At 47.0% G+C, this 20,165-nt stretch overlaps 1 pseudogene; it reads right to left on the reverse strand.

Moving 5' to 3' along the window:
* Positions 1 to 7,305: 7,305 nt before the first annotated feature.
* LOC115499415 lies at positions 7,306 to 8,671 on the reverse strand (annotated as a pseudogene).
* Positions 8,672 to 20,165: the final 11,494 nt, after the last annotated feature.

A 20,165-nucleotide genomic window follows, 5' to 3' on the forward strand; every position in this document is an offset into this window, starting at 1 on the left:
TTCTTTCCTGTAAGTCATACCTGTAAACTGCCCTCGAAACGCTACTTTAGCTGCATCCCAGAAATACCCATGTGTTATTTTTAAATTTTTATTAATCTCAAAGTATTTTCTAATTTCCTTTGGGATTTCTTCTTTGAGCCATTGGCATTTAGTAGTGTGTTCTTTAATTTGTATATATTTGTGAATATATATACATCCTATAGCATGTTCCATGTATACTTGAAGAAAATGCATATTCTGTTCCTGTTAGATACAGTGTTCTATAGATATGAGTTAACTCTAGTTTGTATGTATTCTTTTTTTTTTTTTAATTTTTTTTTAACGTTTATTTTTGAGACAGAGAGAGACAGAGCATGAATGGGGGAGGGTCAGAGAGAGGGAGACACAGAATCTGAAACAGGCTCCAGGCTCTGAGCTGTCAGCACAGAGCCCAATGCGGGGCTCGAACTCACGGACCGCGAGATCACGACCTGAGCCGAAGTCGGACGCTTAACCGACTGAGCCACCCAGGCGCCCCTAGGTTGTATGTATTCTTGTTCAAGTCTTCTGTCTCCTTGTTGATCTTCTGCCTACTTGTTCTATCCATGATTGAAAGTGTAGTCTTGAAGGCTCTGATGATTATTGTTGAATTGTCTATGTTACTCTCCATCAACCTTTGCTTTATATATTGCAGGGCCATAGTTAGGTATGTATATAATTGTTATAATTTCCTTATGGATCAACAGTTTTATCATTATAAAATGTCCCTCTTTGTCCCTAGTAAAAAATGTTAAAGCTACTTTACTTGATATTAAATAGCCACTCCAGCTTTCTTACAGTTGGTGTACACATGATAGAGCCTTTCATCCTTATGATTTTAACCTATTTGAACCTCTGAATCTAATGCTGTGTCTCATGTAGCCAACATATAGTTGGATGATTTTTTTTTATCCACTATGACATTCTCTGCTTTTTGAATGGATTGTTTAATCCACTCACAGTTAATGTTGTTGTTGATATAGTTGGACTTACATCTGCCATTTTACTTTTTGTTTACTCTATGTCTGCTTTACTACTTCTGTTCCTCTCTTCCTCTTAATTCTTTCTTTTGCATGAAGTGAATGTTTTCTAGTATAACATTTTCCTTTTTTTAATGACTCTTTCTCTATATTTTTTTGGTTACTACTTTAGCAGTTGCTCTAGGGCTTACCACACATATCTTATAAAAATCTACTTTGTATTTCTACTAACTTCATTCCAGTGTGATATAGAAATAATATTCCCAAATAAATCTATTCCCTCCCTACCCTTTTGTTCTATTGTTGCTATACATATTAAATTTATATGTGTTCCAAATCAAATAGTACATTGTTATAACTGCTGTTTTATACTAAGAAGATGAGAAAAGAAAGCAAGTATGTATTTACTGAGTTTTCTATTTGTCTTATTATTTACCATTTCTGTTTTTTAAATTGGTACACGCAGGTTTGAGTTACAATCTGGTGTCATTTCCTTACTCCAATGTAACTCCCCTCCTATCCACCTCATTTATGTTATTATTGTCAAATATATGACATCTGTGGTTCAGCAATACATTTATATATGTGCTGTTTCTTTTTTTTTTTACTTAAAAATTTTTTAATGTTTATTTCTTTTGAGAGAAAGAGACAGACACAGAGTGTGAGCAGGGGAAGGCAGAGAGAGATGGAGACATAGAATCTGAAGCAGGCTCCAGGCTCTGAGCTGTCAGCACAGAGCCCGACATGGGGTTCGAACCCACGAACTGTGAGGTCATAACCTAAGCCAAAGTTGGTCGCTCAACCAACTGAGCCACCCAGGCACCCCACATGTGTTGTTTCATACAACTGTTTTTTAAATCAGCTAAAAGAAGAAAATAATATGTATTCTGGGTTTTTTTTTTTTTTGGTAAATAATTACATAATTACTCTTTAACAGTGCTTTTTTATTTTTCATGTGGATTAGAATTTTCATTTGGATTTACTTCCTTTTAGCCTGAAAAGCTTCTTTTAGTATTTCTTATAAGATGGGTCTGCTAGAAGAAAATTGGCTCAGTTTTTGATTACCTGAGAATGTTTTTATTTCACTCTCATATTTGAAAGATAGTTTTGGCAGATATAAGATTCTGAGTTAAACAGTATGTTTCTTTCAGCACTTTGAATATGTCATACCACTGCCTTCTAGCCTCCATTGTTTCTGATAAGAAGTCGCCTGTTATCTTATTTGGATTCCTTTGTATGTGATAAGTCAATTTCTCTTGTTGCTGTCAAGATTTTCTCTTTGTCTTTGTTTTCAGCAGTTTTACTCTTGGTGTGGATTTCTGTGTACTTGTCCTGATTGGACTTGTCTGAGCTTCATGAATGTGTAGACTAATGTTTTTCAGCAACTGGGAAATTCTCGGCCATTATTTTTCCTAATATTATTTCTGTTTTCTCCTCTCCCTCTCCTCCTAGAATTCTATTACATGTATGTTCGTGTACTTAAAGGTGTCCCAATTTTCTCTGAGACTCTTCCACTTTCTCCGTTCTATTTTCTCTCTCCTCTTTGGATTGTGTAATACCATTAATCTGTCTTTAAGTTCACTAATTCTTCATTTGCTGGTTCAAATCTGTTATTTAGCCCCTCTAATAAAAATTTTCATTTCTTTTATTATACTTCTCCAGAATTTTCATTTGGTTCTTTTTAATACTTTACATGTCTATTGATATTGTCTATTTGGTGAAAGAAACATTGTCTTTGTATCTTCCTTAAGTTTCCGAAGCATGGTTTCTTTTAGTTCTCTGAACATATTTATAATGGCTGTTTTGAAGTCTTAGTCTGTTGCGTATGACATAATGACCTTCTTAGAAGCACTTTCTTTTTTCTTTATATCCTATGTAAATATATTCTTGTTTCTTTGTATGTCATGATTTTTTGTTGAAAATTAGACACTTGAGGTGATATATTACAGCAACTTGGATCACCCTTCCTCCTCTCGTGACTTATTTTGCTCTTTGTTTTGTGACCTGGCTAGGCAATTTTAGTGAAGTCTGCTTTCACCGCATGAAGCCATCGCTGTTGCTCCTCTGGGGACAGAGCCTTGAGTGTGTACACAGTTCCCCTAGGACGGCAATGCCTTGGCAGGGCTCTCTCTGATCACCTCTTTCTCTAAGTTCCGTCAGGCTGTCTTCATGTGATGTTACTCCCCATGCCTTCGGTGCAACTAATCACCAACAGCTTGCGTTATAGTTTTTGACAATCCCCTGGGCCATGTGCTCTTCAGCAATCTGATCCAATTCAGTGTAGACAGGACTAGATTTTGAAGCCAGTCTTTGAGGTTTGTTTTGTCCTCAGGGTATCTTCTTAGCCATTTATTTCTCTAGTTCTCTCTAGGCTTATGAACTAGATGGCCTGTGGTTTAGCTTTTTGCTCCTAAGAGCTGTTGTTGAAAGCCGCCTTAAGCTTAAACTTCTCCATGATTATTTTTTTTTTCAAATAACATCGGTTCCTTCGTGGAGAGCTTTGGAGCTCTCTTTTCTTATGGGAAGCCTCTTCTCCTAAACGATGTCTCTGACCCACTACTCTGGACCCCAAATGGGGCAGTAGCCTCTGCTCTGCATGACTCTTCTTTCTTGGTCTGAGAGATCTGCCCTAATCTGGGGCAAGGGTGGTGAGGGCCCTAGTATTCTTGGCTGGCTGTACTTAAGGTAGAGCCTTTTTACTACGAGTGGAGGTTAGTGGAGGAAGGAGCTCCCGATACCTTGGCCACACTCACCAGGAATTCCTCAACTTGAAACTGGAGGGCATTAGAAATGCTGGTGGCCTGCCCTTCCTGGCGAGGTATATTAAGATTTGTTTGGGAGCTAAAAAGAAGGGAGGGCACCGTCTTCTTGGCCACATTTACCCAAAGTAGAGCTTCTATCAAGCTGAGAGTGAAGAAGGAAAGAAGGAATGGGCCATGGTTCAAATGCCACAGATTCTTGCTGTTCTTACCAAGTTTTAGTATGTTTCCTTGAATAAACTTTTCTTCATTTATTATATGCCCTCAGGACAATTTCCAGAGACTTTAAATAATTGTATTTTTAAAGTTTATTTATTTATTTTTGAGAGAAAGAGAGGAAGAGAGAGGATTCCAAGCAGGCTCAACACTGTCAGTGTGGAGCCTGAGATAGTACTCTATCTCATGACTGAGAGATCACAACCTGAGCTGAAATCAAGAGTTGGACACTTAACCAAATGAGCCACACAGATGCCCCAATAATTGGGTTTTTTAATAGCTTTTACCAGATTTGCTTTTTTTCCTCTAGTGAGTGAGTCCATGGAGCTCCTCATGCTAACATCCAGCCATAACTTTTTAATGAACTGCCAAATTGTTTTTTGAGTGTTCGTACCATGTTATGTCCGAACTAGTCCCAGTTCTGCTACAGTCTCAGTCTCTGGTCAGTCTTTTCGACTTTAGTCACTCTCATAGGTATGTAGTGGTATCTCCTTATGCTTTTAACTTTATATTCTGATGGCTAATAATGTTGGGCATCTTTGCATATGTCTGTTTGACATCCATATATATTCATTGGTGAAGTGCCCGTTTAAAGCTTTTGCCCATTATTAAGTTGAATTTTTCTTTGAGTTTTGAGAATTCCTTATCTACTATCACTACAAGTTCTTTATTGGATATACGCCTTGCAAAGTTTTTCTCCAAGTCTGTAGCTTGTCTTTTCATTCTCTTAAGAGTGTCTATTGCAAAGTGGATGTCTTTACTTTTGATGAAGTCCAAGTTATTAATTTGTTCTTTTATGCTTGGTGCTTTTGGTGTTGTAGCTAATAAATCTTTGCCTATCCCAAGATCATAAGGCTTCTCCTAAAAGTGTTATAGTCAGGGGCTCTGCTTTTAAGTATATGATCCACTTTGAGTTCAATTGTAGATACGAATTTGGGATGGAACGTCAATTTTTTTTCCCTACTGACATCCAATTGTTTCAGTGTAGTTTGTTGAAAAGACTATCTTTCTTTCCTGAATTGCCTTTGAGCCTTGTTAAAAGTTAGCTAACTGTATTTATATATTTGTGAGAATTGATTTCTGGACATTAACGTGCTTTTCTATCTTTGTGCCCCTATCCTACCGTTCTGATTACTGTAGTTTTATGACAAGTCATGTGATGAGCTAGTATTAGTCCTTCAACTTTGTTTTTATTTTTTAGAGAAGAAGTTTGGTTTTGGGTCTTTTTTTTATATCTTCCATGTCTCTATTTAACTTTTTAAACATACAGAATACAATTACAATAACTACTTTAATATTCTTCTCTGCTAACATTAATATGTTTCACTTCTGGGTCATTTTTTTAATTTTTGAGAAGAAAATGTATTTATTTTGAATTAATTTGAAAAAACAAATAATATTCCTAGAAATGGAATATGAGTCTGTTACATTGTAGGTAGGTTGAATGCAAGCACAAGTACAAAGAAGTCTCACTTTTGTACCCAAAGCATCTTAATACTTCAGGGACCGTGAAATCATGACCTGAGCTGAAACCAAGAGTTGATGCTTAATGGACTAAACCAGCAATAATTGGTGGCACCCCAATGATTTTGTATTCCTACAAATATTATCGAGCTTCATTCTGGAACACAGTTAGGTTACTCAGAAACAGTTTGATGATTTGAGGTCTTGAGGCCAGAACAGCCTTCAGTCTAGGGAAAATGACTCCCTAGCAACAAGCCAAGATCATTCTGTGTTGTCTTCACAGAGCCCTGTAAATCATGAGGGTTTCCACTCAGGCTGGCGGAAACAGACACTCTCCCAGGTCTTATGAAATCTCTGGACACCATTGCCTCTAATCCTCTCAGGTGGCTCTTTCTCCATCCTCGAATAGCTTTTTCACATGTGTATACTGATCCCTACTCTGGTACATCCTTGAAGGGAGCCCTCGGAAGTTCTTTCTCCGTGCAGGTCTCTACTCTCTAGTATCTTGTGCTACGACTCTCGCCAGTCTCATCTTTGTCTCTCAACTCAGACCGCTGGACTCTATCTTTTCCCTCTCCCCGCACCATGACCTAGAAACTGTCAAAGGCAGTGAGCTGGAGTAGTCATGGGGCTCACCTCCTTTGTTTCCTGGCTCGTAGAGATCAATCACTTTTCTTCATTGCTTGATGTTCAATGTCTTGAAAAAACCATTTTTTTCATACGTGGTATTTATTTTTTGGTCATTTCATATGGGAGGGTAAATCTGGACTCTTACTCTATCTTGGCCAGAAGCAGAAGTCTTTTCATTGTTTAATTTCATAAGTTAATCTTCATAAAAAATAATTACCTTGATGGGGCGCCTGGGTGGCGCAGTCGGTTAAGCGTCCGACTTCAGCCAGGTCACGATCTCGCGGTCCGGGAGTTCGAGCCCCACGTCGGGCTCTGTGCCGACGGCTCAGAGCCTGGAGCCCGCTTCAGATTCTGTGTCTCCCTCTCTCTCTCTCTGCCCCTCCCTTACTCACGCTCTGTCTCTCTCTCCTTCAAAAATAAATAAACATTAAGAAAATAATCACCTTGGGAGGTGAGGAGGGTGGGCTGGAAGGCTGGAGTTTAAAGGGGCTGGATCAGACTCAGAGATGAGTGTGGAGGCAGGAAGAGAGAGACCAGGAGATCTCCCTTCAGGCACACTGGGATTTGACTCATGATTCCTAGACCAGGAAGGTTGCTGCTTTTGCAGCCAGTGTCCCAGTCGTGCGGCGCAGGGTTGTTTGAGACTTGCAGGGAAGAGTTCTCTGTAGGAGTTATGGCTGTCTCCTCCCTGGGGCACAGGACCTATTTCTGGCCCCTTTGGCATCTGAACAAAGCACTTTCCCAGGCATATCTTCTCCCAGGTATCGTTCTCTCCCCCACCTATGGTAGGCGGGAACATCTTAAGGCCTGGCAAACGGTGTGGCCACAGCCAGGAGCTACCAGCACGCTCCAGCTCTCACCTAAGGCTGCCAGCACAATCTTGACGGCTGGCAGTGATTCCTCATATAAAAATACAGTGGTTCCAGACCTATTTCTTTCTTTTTTTTTTTTTCCTCATCAAATTGTTGTTTTAATGGGCCTCAAAATTCTGTGACAGACGTTTGGTCAAGTTGTTTCCGTTAAAAAGCACTGATTTTAAAAACTAATGACTCGAAACTGCCACACACACCACACACACAAAAAAATGGTCCACAAAACATTCTCCTTTCCTTCTGAAGGTTTTACAATGCATTGTTATCATCAACCGGTCTTTTACTATTGTACTTAAATGGCCACCTGGCGCAAATAGTTGTGACACCGTTCTTCCGCCACTGACCAAGGCAGCTATGGGCATAATGTTCATTTAGCTTTCTGAGCTTCCTGGGCAGACCTGGTGACCTCGCCAGCTCCAGCTGCCTTCTTGTCCACTGCTTTGATGCCACCCACAGCAACCTTCTGTCTCATGACACAAACAGCAAAACAGCCCAGAGGAGGATAGTCAGAGAAGCTCTCAACGCACACACAGGCTTGCCAGGAACCATGCCAACCATGGAAGCATCGCCAGATTTCAAGAACGTGGAGCCATCTTCCAGCTTTTTTCCAGAACCACGATCAATCTTCTCCTTCAGCTCAGCGAACTTGCAGGCGACGTGAGCTGGGTGACAGTCCAGCACAGGTGTGATGGTCCAGGATAATCACCTGAGCCGTGAAGCCAGCTGCTCCCATTGGCGGGTCACTTCTGCTGTCACCAGCCACATTGCCACGACCAACATCTTGAACAGATACGTTCTTGGCATTGAAGCCCACATCGTCCCCAGGGAGAGCCTCACTCAAAGCTTCACGGTAGATTCCAACAGACTTTACTTCAGTTGTAGCATCGACTGGAACAAACGTGACCACCATGCCTGGTGAACACCAGTCTCCACTCAGCCCACAGGGACAGTACCAATACCGCCAATTTTGTAGACGTCTGGAGGGGCAGACGCAAGGGCTTGTCAGTTGGACGAGTAGGTGGCAGAATGCAATCCAGAGCTTCAAGCAGTGTGGTTCCACCGTCATTGCCATCTGTACGGGTGACTTTCCATCCCTTGAACCGAGGCGTGTTAGCACTTGCTCCAGCATGTTGTCACCTTTCCAATCAGAAATTGGCACAAATGCCACTGTGTGGGGGTTGTAGCCAGTTTTCTTAATGTAGGTGCTGACTTCTTTAAGGATTTCTTCGTACCTGTAGGGTGGCTCAGTGGGATCCATTTTGTTAACACCAACAATAAGTTGTTTTACACGCCAAAAGGACATGCTCATGGGTCTGCCCGTTCTTGGGGGTGCCTGGTTCAAATTTGCCAACATAACCAGCAACGATCATGACAGCACAGTCAGCCTGAGATGTGCCTGTAATCATATTTTTGATACAGTCTCTGTGTCCTGGGGCATCAATGCTGGTCACATAACACTTACTAGTCTCAAGTTGCCACAGGGAAATATCAATGGTGATAATCACGTTCACATTCAGCTTTCAGTTTATCCAAGACCCAGGCATACTTGAAGGAGCCCTTTTCCATCTCAGCGGCCTCAGATCAGATGACCAGTAGTAGTAGACTTACCTGAGTCTACATATCCAATGACGACGATGTTGATATGAGTCTTTTCCTTTCCCATCTTGTTGTAGGTTTAGCGGTGGTTTTCACAACACCTGTGTTCTGGTGGCAAACTCATTGTGGAAAAGGTCTGGACCTATTTCCTAAAAAGTCTTTTCTTTCTTCTTCAATTCCTTTGGAGCTCTTGTCAAAAAATCGGTTAACCCTATAAGGGTGGATTTATTTCTGGACTACTGTCTATTCCATTGATCAGTTTTTCCATCCTTTTGCCAATGCCATAATGAGTCTTGACATAGTGTAAGTCTACCAATCTTTCCCTTCTTTCTCAAGATGGCTTTGGATACTCTAGCTATGTCACATTTCTATATACATTTTAGGATAAACTTGTCAATTTCTAAGAGCACTGCTGAGATTTTGATTGGGATTGTATTAAATCTATAGATCAATTTGGGAATCAATATCTTAGCAATGTTGTCTTTCAACCCAAGAACATGGTATTTATCTACATTTATGTAGGTCTTCCTCAATTTCTGTTAGCCATGTTTTGTAGTTTTCAGTGAACAGCTCCAGTACAACTTGGGTTAAGTTTTCCCCTAGTCATTGTACATTTTTGATGCTTCATAGATAGTATTGTGTTTTTTTAAGAATCATATTCTAATTATTCATTGATATTATATGGAAATATAATTGATTTCTATATGATGACCTTGTATCATGAAATCTTGCCTAATTCATTTACTATTTCTAGTAGATTTTTTTGGTAAATTCCTTAGACTTTGCTATTTACACAATGTGTCCTCTGAAAAATAAAGACATTTTTTTTCTTTCTCTCCAATCTCTATGTATTTGATTTCTATTTTATTACCTTATTGCACTGGCTATAACCTCAAGTACAATGTTAAATAGAAGGAATGAGAGCAGACATCCCTTTTCTCTTTTCAATCTAAGAAGCAAAGTATGCAATGTTTCACCATTGCATGTGATGCTAATTGCCGGTTTCTTATAGATATTCTTTATCAGATTGAGGAAGTTTCCTTCTGTTTCTAGAATTTGCTGAGAGGTTCCTCCATGTCCTCCAAATCATGGGATTTGGACAGGTGTTGAATTTTTCAAATGTTGTTTTCTATATTTATTGATGTGATCATATATTTTTTCCTTCGTTCTATTAATGTGGTAAATTATACTGATTTTTTAAATATTAAAGCAACCTTGCATTCCTGGTATTGACATGTGTGCACTTGTATACATATGCACACACACACACACACACACACACACACACACACACACACATTTTCCTGCAATTGATTTGCTAATATTTGCTAAGGATTTTGTGTCTATATGCTTAAAGAATATTGGTCTGTAAGTTTCTTTTCTTGTAATGTCCTTTGCTAGTTTTTTTATTAAGGTTATGATACCTTCTAGAATGGTTAGAAAGTTTTTCCTCCTCCTGTATTTTCTGAAAGACTTTGTGTAAGATTGGTATTATTTCTTCCTTAAATATTTGATATAATTCCCTAGTGAAGCTATCTGAGCCTAGAGTTTTCTTTGTGGGGAAATCTCAAAGTGTTAGTAAGTATAGGGCTATTCATGTGTACTGTATGTGTTTGTGTGTGTGTGCACATGCACATGAAATATGGAATTTTTGTGCCTTTTGAGGAATTTGTCCATTTTACTTAAGTTGTCAAATATATTGGCATAAGGTTGTCCATAACATTCCTTTATTGCTGTTTTACTGTCTTCAGGACATATAATTACATCCCCTCTTTCATCCATAATAACAGCAGCTTGTATTTTCTCTTTTTCTTTAATTGAGCTAGTTAGGTGTTTTGTCAAAGTCATTGATCTTCAGATAACCAACTTTTTATTTTCTTGATTTTCTCTATTGTTTCTTTTCTACTTTATTGACTTCGGTTCTTGTCTTTATTATATCCTTCTTTCTATTTTGGTTTTAATTCGTTCTTTTTTAAATTCTTAAGGTGGAATTTAGATGATTGTATGTATTTCTTCTGTTGGCATTTCAAGCTGTAAATTTCCCTTTAAGGACAATTTCTGCTTCCTTCCATAGGTTTTGATATGTTTTAGTGTTCACCACTTCAAAATGTTTTCTGATTTCCTTTGTGATTTCTTCTTTGACCCATGGATTATTTAGAAGTGTGTTACTTTTAAAGATCTGGGGATTTTCTTATTAACTTCTTACGGATTTCTTAATCTCTAGTAATGGCCAGAGAACATACTCTTATTGCAATGCTTTTTAACGGAGTATGACTCATTTTGCTGAACTTCCATATGCATTTAAAAACCATGTGTTCATCAGTGTTGTGGTTTATAGATGTCAACTGTGTCAATTTGGCTTATGATGTGCAGATCTTCCATCTCCTTATTGGTGGTTCCTCAGTTACTCCAAGAGGAAGGTGACGTCTCTATATCTGTGATCTGTGGGTGTGTCTATTTCTTTAGTTCCTCAGTGTTTGCTTCTCTGCGTTTTGAACATCTGGTTGTTTGGGGCATTCATGTTCAGAATGGCTGTATCTTCCTGAAGAATCTACTTTTATCGTTATGAATCAATTCTCTTTCTCTACAGACATGTCAAAATCCTTTCTACTTTCCCATGTATTTGTCATTGTTGGCACTCCTCACTACTTCACGTAAGTAGGCTTGCATCTGCTATTATAGCTGTTGAGTCCAAAGAGCTTCCTTTAACATTTATGGTAGTTTAAATCTGCTGTAGATGAATTATCTCAGCTTTTGTTTGCATGGAATGTCCTTATTTTCCCTTTATTTTTAAGGGGTGATTTTGCTGGCTATACAATTCTAGATTGAATCTTTTTGCCACATTTCAAAGATGTCACTTTATTGTCTTGTTTCTGATGACAACTCAGTGGGAGATTTTACTTTGAAGCAATCACTACACCCAATGTGGACCTCAAACTCACAACCCTGAGATCAAGGGCCACATGCTCACCAACTGAATCAGTCTTTAACTTTGCTTTTTAACCATTTAAATATGAGGAGTCCTAGCGTGGGTTCCTCTTTTTTTTTCCCCCCTGTTTATCCTGCTCAAGTTCCATTGTGCCTCTTGCATCTTTGGGTCTATGGTTTTCATCCAATTTTGAAACTTTTCTGCCACTATTTCTTTAAGTATTTTTCCACCCCAATCTCTCTCTCTTATTTTGGGACTTCAATTTTACACACGTTAGACCAGTTGATATTTTCCGCACAATTCTGAGACTCTGATTATTTTCTGACATCTCGTTCTCTGTGTGCTTCAGCTGAATAGTTCTATCACCTTGTCTTCAAGTTTACTGATCTTTCTCCTGCAGAATCCAATTGCTAATAAATTTCACCTTGCAAGTATTTTACCAGCTCTGGAATTTTCACTTGGTTCTTCTCTATAGTTTCATGTTCCCTGATGAAATTCCACTTTTTTTCATGCTTCTACTTTAAATTTTTTAACGTTTATTTATTTTTGAGAGAGCAAGAGAGCACATGCACTTGCATGCACACATGCACACAAGTGGGGGAGGGGCAGAGAGAGAGACGGAGACACAGAATCCGAAGCAGGATCCCTGCTCTGAGCTGTCAGCACAGAGCCCGATGCGGGGCTCGAACTCACGGACCGCGAGATCATGACCTGAGCCGAAAGTTGGATGCTTAACCAACTGAGCCATCCAGGCGCCCATTCACTCTTCTACTTTAAGTTCTTGACTGTAGTATAATAGATAATACAGTATCACAATCATTTAAAGTCCTTGTCTGTTAATCAAACATGTTTTATTTCTATGTCTGTTTACTCACTCTTTCTTTCTTTCTTTCTTTCTTTCTTTCTTTCTTTCTTTCGCTCCTGGTTGTAGGTTCCCTTTTCCTGCTTTTTGTATGTCTAGTAATTTTTTATTGTGTTTCAAGCATTGTGGATGCTATGCTGTTGAGAACCTGGATGTTCTCTTTCTTTAGAGAGTGTTCACTGGTTTTCTGACAGGCCATTAGTTTATCAGCAGATGAACTTGATTCCATTGAGGTTTGCTGGTAGGCATTTTAGGGAGGGTCTAGAGTAGCCCCTCATAACAGTGAGGCAGAACACCATGTCATTGAGCCCTCCTGGATCCCCCCTTCAGCTCTCAACTACCCACCAGCCATTCTCTGCTAACCCCAGCGGAGCACAGCCCTGTGCATTTCTAGCCAGTATATTCTGCTGAGATGCTGAGGCGCTCTGCGAAAAATTCTGGTGCATCCCTGCACAGTCTTCTCCTTCCCACTCCTTGCCTTGCAGTTCTCTCCACCTCAGCAGTCCCGAGCACCACTGTGTCCCCCCTTCCCAGGACGCTGTCTGTGTAGGTTCCATATCCCCGTGCCACAGCTGGGTGAGTGCGTCAGACAGAAAGCCAGGTTGTGGAGCTCACCTTGTGTGCTCTCCTTCTCTTGAGAATTACAGTTCTCCTTTGTGTGAGGCCTAGTGTTCGGAACAGCTGCCTCATATATACTTTATCTAGTTTTATAGTTGCTTGTGGGGGAGGGGTAAATCTTCCACTCGGGACTTCATCATGACCGGAGCTGGAAATTGAGACCTTCTCTTTATTGTTCATCTTGTACATGAGACCTCTTTTTTTTCACCTTGTGCATGTATTATCTTTATATCAAATATTTAATGATGGCATAAAAAATCTTGGTGCAGGCAGCACTCGGCTCACCTGTTGGCTTGTGCTTTGGCTTACAGACCGCTTGCCTATCAGCAATTACACGGGTTGCCTTGAATCCCTCCTTTTCATTGGGAGTTTGGAATGAGCCAGCCTTTAGTGCCAGTGTTGGTTCAGCCACTTACTAGCTCTGTGGCCTTGGGTAAGCCGCCTACTCTCTCTAATCTCCAGTTTCTTCTGGGAAAAATATAGAGGATAATCCCTCCCTCATCAGGTAGCTTTGAAAAGCAGAAGAAATCCTTCCTCTCAAATGCCTACCACAGTGCAGGCTACAGTACAGGTGTCCAGAGAGTTTTTTCCTTTCCCTTCTTCTTCCTCACCCAGGACTTGAGCAAGAGAGAGCCCAGTCCAAGCCTGGAGCTTGACCTTTCTCTCTTTACAATCTTCACCTTGAGAGAGTGGGTGCAGGAGACCATCCAGGCCCTGCAGGCACACCCCTGGGTGGAAGGACGGTGGGTGGGTGGATTACGGACAGATGCATGCATAGATGGGGGAATTACTGAATGTGCAGCCCGGTGGCCTCTGTAGGGTCTGAGCTCTTGGAGGCAGGGCCACACCTCCTTTGTCCTGTGCAGCAGGAGCCTTGGTACGAGGAATGGGCTTCCATTTCCCTGTTTCACCATCTCATCTGGGAGCTGAGGACACCGGTTTCATCTACCAGATTTCATTCTGTGCCCCACAGGGTCTGCAGTAGGCCCTTCAGTGACTCTCTAGAATAGGATCCCAGCTCCTCACCCTGCCCACAGGCCAAGGACCTCACCACCCCATTGGAGCCCACATGCCCATGCCCAGAGACACGGACATCCTTGCTGTCCCCAGGTATGCTTAGCCCAACTCGGCCTCATGACAGCTGAGCAGACGGGCTCGGTTAACCCAGTCCTTTCAGGTGGTGGACAGTCCTGCAAGCAGAGTAAGACGGGGTTATAGGGCAGAGGGGTCAGGCAGAAGGGGCTGCCGGCAACATCGGCCCCAGGCTAGGCCCCTCCTTCTCTCCAGGGCAGAGGCCTTTGCTGTAGGACCCAGCTGAGGACCCACTGCGGGAGGTGCCCAGGGTCCCAGGAGGAGTGGGGAGTCACAGGGGCAGGAGGGTGCCGGCCAGCCACGTGGTAAAGGGGCAGGACGTTACAACCCATTTGTTCATTGATTATGCTTTTCCTAAGCACCTACTACGTATCAGACACTGTCCTGGGCACCGAGGGTAAAGTAGTGAACAAATCAGACAGCTGCTGCCTTCAGGAGTTTTCACTTTTGTCAGGGAGGCAGACAATAGACAGAGGAACCCATGAGTACACAATGTAAAGGGAGGGCAGGGCAGGGCTGGGAGGAGACAAAATGGGGCAGTGGTCAGGGCCCTCCACGTGGAGAAGGAGCCAGCCCCGCAGTCACTGGGTCAGGGGTGTCCCGGGCAGAGGAAACAGCAGTGCAAAGACGGTGAGGCAGGAACAAGCACTCGCAAGAGGTGGCTGGAGCCTGGGAATGGGGGGAAGGACGGGGTTTGACGTGCCCAGGGTTTAAGAGCATGAAGTAAGTGGCCAAAGTTGGAAAACTGGGGTATCTCAGGTCAAGAAGTCAGATTCCCATCGTCTCCTAGAATTGGACGTTGCCGGTGTCCTCAGGCCCATTGGCTGGAGATGAGAAGCCCTGCCCCTCCCCCAGGACTGGGCACCGGCCTCCCTCCTCCCCCAGCTGGGCCTCGTTGCTGTCCTCATTGGTCCTGGTCGTGGGTAACGGGTGGGCTCTGCCCACACAGGCCCTGAACCCGGGCCCCTGCCCCTCGAGGCACCTGTGCCGCCCCCTCCCCCGACCCACCCAGCAGGCTCCAGCCTGTCCTCTGCTTCTGCCTTCCCGCTGCTGCTTCTCCTCCGCCTCCTGAGCTCAGCTCAGCTCTGGCCTGCAGGCCCGCAGGCCTGCAGGCTCCTCATCCCTGGAGGCATCCTGGACGGGCTGTGCCCTGCCCTGTGGCTTGCCCCCTCCCCACCCTGGGGAAAGACCGGCCTTCCTCTCTTGGGAGGGGCATGAGCTCCTGGGCCCCTCACATCCCCCCCCCCTCCTGTCACTTGCCTTATCATCTGGTGCCCTTAGCGACTTAGCTGCCCTGTGCTGGGAGGGAGGGGCCGAGCGACCTGCAAGGGGGCGTGGCTTGGCAGGCCTCAGGGAGGAGCCCCCTCCTTCTGAGCCATTTGGGGCCTTGAAGGTTTGGAGGAGGAGGGCCAAGGTCTGGCTGAGGTGGAGAATGGAGCATGGGGACAGATGTGGCGGAGGCGGGGAGAAGGTTCCCTGTTCCCGTTGGGGTCAGTGGAGACAGCAGAGGGAGTGGGGCGTCTTGGCCGAGTCCCCCACTTGTTGCCTGTGAACCCTTCATCCTGTCCTCATCTGAAGGGCACGGCCGAGACCATCCCGTCCACCCTGCTCCGCGCCCTCAGACACACGCGCGTGCCAGGGAGTGTAGGCCCGGGCTCCCAGCCCCCAGCTGCATGCCAGACCCGGGACCACGTGACTTGGGCGCTCACCTGCATCACACACCCAAGTGACTTCCTCAAACACCCTGCTTCCCCAGCGGACCGTGAGAGAGTCATTAAGACAGAGCAGGACTTTATAAACGTGGCTGAAAGCTAAGTACGCAAGAAAATCTCTGTAATTTCCCGCCGGGCAATGGGGATGTTGTCTGATTCCTACAGGCCATAATTTTTGGGAGAGAAACGTTTTTTCCCCCACAAATGATGGGAAGTTGGTGGTTACGGTTACGGCTGGCTGTTGACGTTGGGAAGCTGTTCTGATGCCCAGAATCCCACCTACCTCAGCTAAATGGTATCTTTATGAAATTAGCAGAACGCGGCTGCACCGAGGGGAGGCAAAAAAGAAAAAAATGAGCTTTCAAATTTTAAGTATAATTGGAAAACTGACCTTTGGAAAATATTTTCCCACCCCAGCCCCACACTGGGGAAGAATGGGCGCTTTATGCTGAGGGTGAGTGGCGTCCTTGAAGAATTAGCGGGTCTCTCTGGGGGTGGAAGCCGAGTGGAGTGGTGTGAGGGGTTGTGGGGTCCCTGGGGGCATCTTTGGGTTACAGGGCTGGGGGTCGCTGGCCCCCAGAGGGCTGGGGACTCCGGGGCTGCCCTGGGCTGGGTGCATCAGAGAGCGGCCGAAGACGGGCCCTGCCCAGCGGAAGGCACCCGGTGGGGAGCGGGAAGCCTGCTGGGTGCTGGCCTCCCGCACCGCTGTCCCCCCAGCCCTGATATGTCAGAGAGGAGGCGTCAGGGACGGCGCAGTTGGGCTCTAGGCTGACGGAGCCAGGGTGACGTTGAACGTGCAGGTGGAGAAGACAGGAAGGGGTCAGCCGGGCTTCCAGGGAGGACGTGCTCCAAGCAGCCGGGGTCACGGGTACGAAGAGGCCTGATACCACCCGGCATTGTGGCGAATGTCCTTTCAAGCCTTGAATGCACGGTTGCGTCACCTCTGAGCCTTGGCCTCGTCATCTCTAAAATGGGCGATGAGAGGCGAGGAGCAAATGACAAGGGGCCAACCTGGAGAGAGCCGCAATGTCCCTCCTGCCTGTCCGGCTCGTGGCTCTACCCGCCTGCACCACGGCTCTGTCTCTGAGTGGACGCTTGCCACGCTGATGAGCACCCCGAGGTCCTGCGGGCTGGCACGGACCCACCAGGACTCCTGCCTCCCGGTGACCTCTGGACCTCTGCTCCTGGGCTGCAGACTCAGGCCCCTGGCCAGCCTGAGGGCCCTTTTGCTCTTTCCATGGTCAGCCCAGAGGCCGTGCAAAGTGTAAGAGCGTGACCCCTGGGCTGTCCTGGGGCCTCTGCAGGGAGGAGCCGCCAGCCCTCCTGGGGGACGGACCAGACCCCTCCTCAGATCTGGCCCGGGTGCTGCTTTGTTTCCAGATCCGGCTGTGACAAGGCACTCGTTTGAGGCTTCCCTCACCAGCACGCACACCCGAGTGCTTGTGTGCCTCAGTGGGCCCCCGGTGCCTGGTCTGAGCCCCTCCCCAGGGGCAGGGTTCACGGGCCTTGCTGCCCACCCTGCTCCAGGCGCACTTCTGAGTGTGCTCCCTGTAGAACCCGCTGTGACTTCTCACAGCTCGAGGAGGGGGAGATACAGCTAGCCCCGTTTCCCCGTGAGGCCCCACCACCCGGATGGTGCCGAGAGGGCGAGGGGCAGAGCTGGGTTGGCCCAGGGCCTGGCTGCTGTCTGTGTCTTCGAGGCAGTCCAGCTCTTGGTGCCTCCTGGGGGCTGGCGTGCCTGGCTTACTGCAAGGCGGGAGATGTGCCGTGATGGGGGACACAGTGGCAGCTCCTAAGTGACTTAAACCGGTTGGTTTGCGAGAAGCCTGGGGACAGGTGGCGGGAAGCAGCCGGCAGGGCCACCCCCGGCCCCAAGAGCAGGTTCCGGCCTCCTTCCTCTCCCTCTACGGGGGTGTCTGCCCCGTCACCTCTGTCCCTGCAGCTGCACTGGCCAGCCCCTCCAGATTCTCGGGTACCGCGGTAATGAGCTGGTCTGTGCTGCCTCCTTGGCGGGAACTGTTCCAAGCACTTGGCACCCTTTCCATTCCCTCCTCACGACCCCACGCACGTGCCGTCGTTACCCTGCTTACTGATGGGGGGACCGAGGCGCCCCCAGTCACGCCCCCAGCCCCCCCCCCCCCCGCAAGAGCCCTGGCCTGGGAAGCCGAGCAAACACACGGTGCAGGTTTCTCACTCTTTCCTCCTTGGAAGGCGAGGGCTAATTACCCTTCACGCTTTCTCCTCTGTAATTGTCTCAAGACAGGAGTTTAGTGGCCAAACGTGAGTAGAAACAGCCTCAGGGAGAAAAGCCAAAAGCACGTGCTCTGGGAGCTAAACTAAGGACGTTAGGGGCACGGCCGGGAGCCCATCCCACAGAGGGGGAAACCGAGGCCCGCGGACAGGGGACCAGGCCCCGCTCAGCGGCAGGGGCCGCGCGGGGCAGCTGGTTGGGCAGCGCAGCGATCCACGTCGCGCAGGGCAGGTCGCTCGCGAAGGCCCCCAAAGACAACGCACGTTTCCTTGAAGCTAATTGCTTTAGTTTGAGGTAATATTGGTCACAGAAACACCAGCAGTAACCTTTGGTCTTGGCAAATTCTCCCCTCAATCACGGAACGTAAACAGCGATAAACGAGGGCTTTTTAAGGCTTTCTTCATAATGCGTAGCACATGCATTTGTTACTCAATCTGCCTGCGCTCAGCCCGAAACCTGAGCGCCAACAGGAGGGGAGCCGCAGCCCAGCGGGGTCAGGGCTCCCGGGAGACAGCCCAGCCCAGCCTGCCTCCTGCCTCCCCCCTCCCCGCCCCCATCCTCCTCCCTGCTCCCCCCCCCCCCCCCCCCGCCTCCCCTCCTCCTCCCTCCTCCTGCTCCCTCCTCCCTCCTCTTCCCTCCTCCTGCTTCCTCCTCCCTCTTCCTCCCTCCTCCTCCCACTCCCTCTTCCCCTCCTCCTCCTTCCCTCCTCTCCCTTCCCCCTCCTCTCTCTCCCTCCTCCCTCATCCTGCTCCCTCCTCCCCCTCCTCCCCTGGTCCCTTCTTCCTCCCTCCTCCCCTCATCCTCCCTCCTCCTCCTCTCCTCTCTCCCTTCTCCCTCCTGTCTCTCCCTTTCTCCTCCTCCCTCTCCTTTCCCCCTCCTCCCCTTCTCCCTCCTCTCCTCCTCCTCTTCTTTCCTTCTCCCTACTCCTCCCTCCCCTCCTCCCCTCCTCCCCCCACTCCTCTCCATTCCTTCTCCTAGGGGGAGAGCAGAAGTTTCTCTAGTTGGTCTCTCTCTCTTTTACTCTGTCTCCCTGTGTCTCACCTCCCTCTCTTCTCCCTCTGGCCTCCACCTCTCTCAGTCCATGAAATACCGCAGGACATTAAAAGTGCACACTGCCCTCAATCCTGCCCTGCCCTGAGGGCCACCAGCCTTGGGGCACCTTCTGCCCTTCTTCCACCTGCTCAATTTGCTGGAGCTCCAGACACCGGACTTCAGCCCCTCCCCTCCCCTCCCCTCCATCCCTCCCCCTCATGGGGCACGCAGTCTACTTATTTCTCGGTCACTCTCTCCCGGCCTTGGACGTGGTCTGTGGAGCACGTGAGCCTGCTCCTTCCTGCAGACTCCCTAACTTCAGCAGTAAAGGAGCTGCTAGGGGCGGGTGGGGAGCTCCTGGGGGAGTCCCCAGAGGGGGAGGGGAGGTGTCGCAGACCTGGTGGCCAGGCTGAGGTGCCGACCTGAGTTCCATCTAGGAGCTCAGGGGGGGCTGGGGATCTGTGCCCTTCCCATGGCCCCGGGGCCCCCGGGTGCGCTGCACCCCATTTGCTGGGCTTGGGGGTTGCCCAGGCCGGGGCGGCTCCAGGAAGGGAGCCAGAAGGGCTCATGCTGCTCAAATGTCAAGCAAATTGAAAATTGAGGCAATTTAGGTAAAAGGCAGCTCTCCAGCAGCACTCACTCTAGTGAGCTGGAGAGAGATCTGAAAGTGATTTCTTGAGGGGCCTAGGTCCAGGCCGGTCCCCCCTCGTCCCTCATCCCCGGAGGACAGCAGAGTCTGGGGCCGCCTCTCCTCAGGGCTCCTGGGCACCTGATCCGGCCTAGAAAGTGCTCTTGTTCCTGGGGAAGTTCCTGCAGACGCCCCTCCTTTCCAGAGGCCGCTTGGCCAGGGGGCATCTCCCCACCCTACCTCTCACCTCTGACCCAGAGTCCCCGAAGCACCCTCCTCCTCTGCATCAGAGGTGTTACATGGTTCCCCAATTCCCCCAAACAAAGCTGAGACCACCGCTCGTTCCTTCAGGGAACGCTGCCCAGCACCTGCTGCCTGTGTCCCCCGGACAGGATCCTCTGAGGTGAGGACAGGCCCTCGGCCCTGAGCCTCGGTCCCCGGGGAACCTCGTCTTCCTCATCTGTCAGAGGGTCGTAAACTCCCCCAGACTTGTTGGGGGACTCGGC

The sequence above is a fragment of the Lynx canadensis genome, chromosome D4 (assembly GCF_007474595.2).
Source record: "Lynx canadensis isolate LIC74 chromosome D4, mLynCan4.pri.v2, whole genome shotgun sequence".
Taxonomy (NCBI): Eukaryota; Metazoa; Chordata; class Mammalia; order Carnivora; family Felidae; genus Lynx; species Lynx canadensis.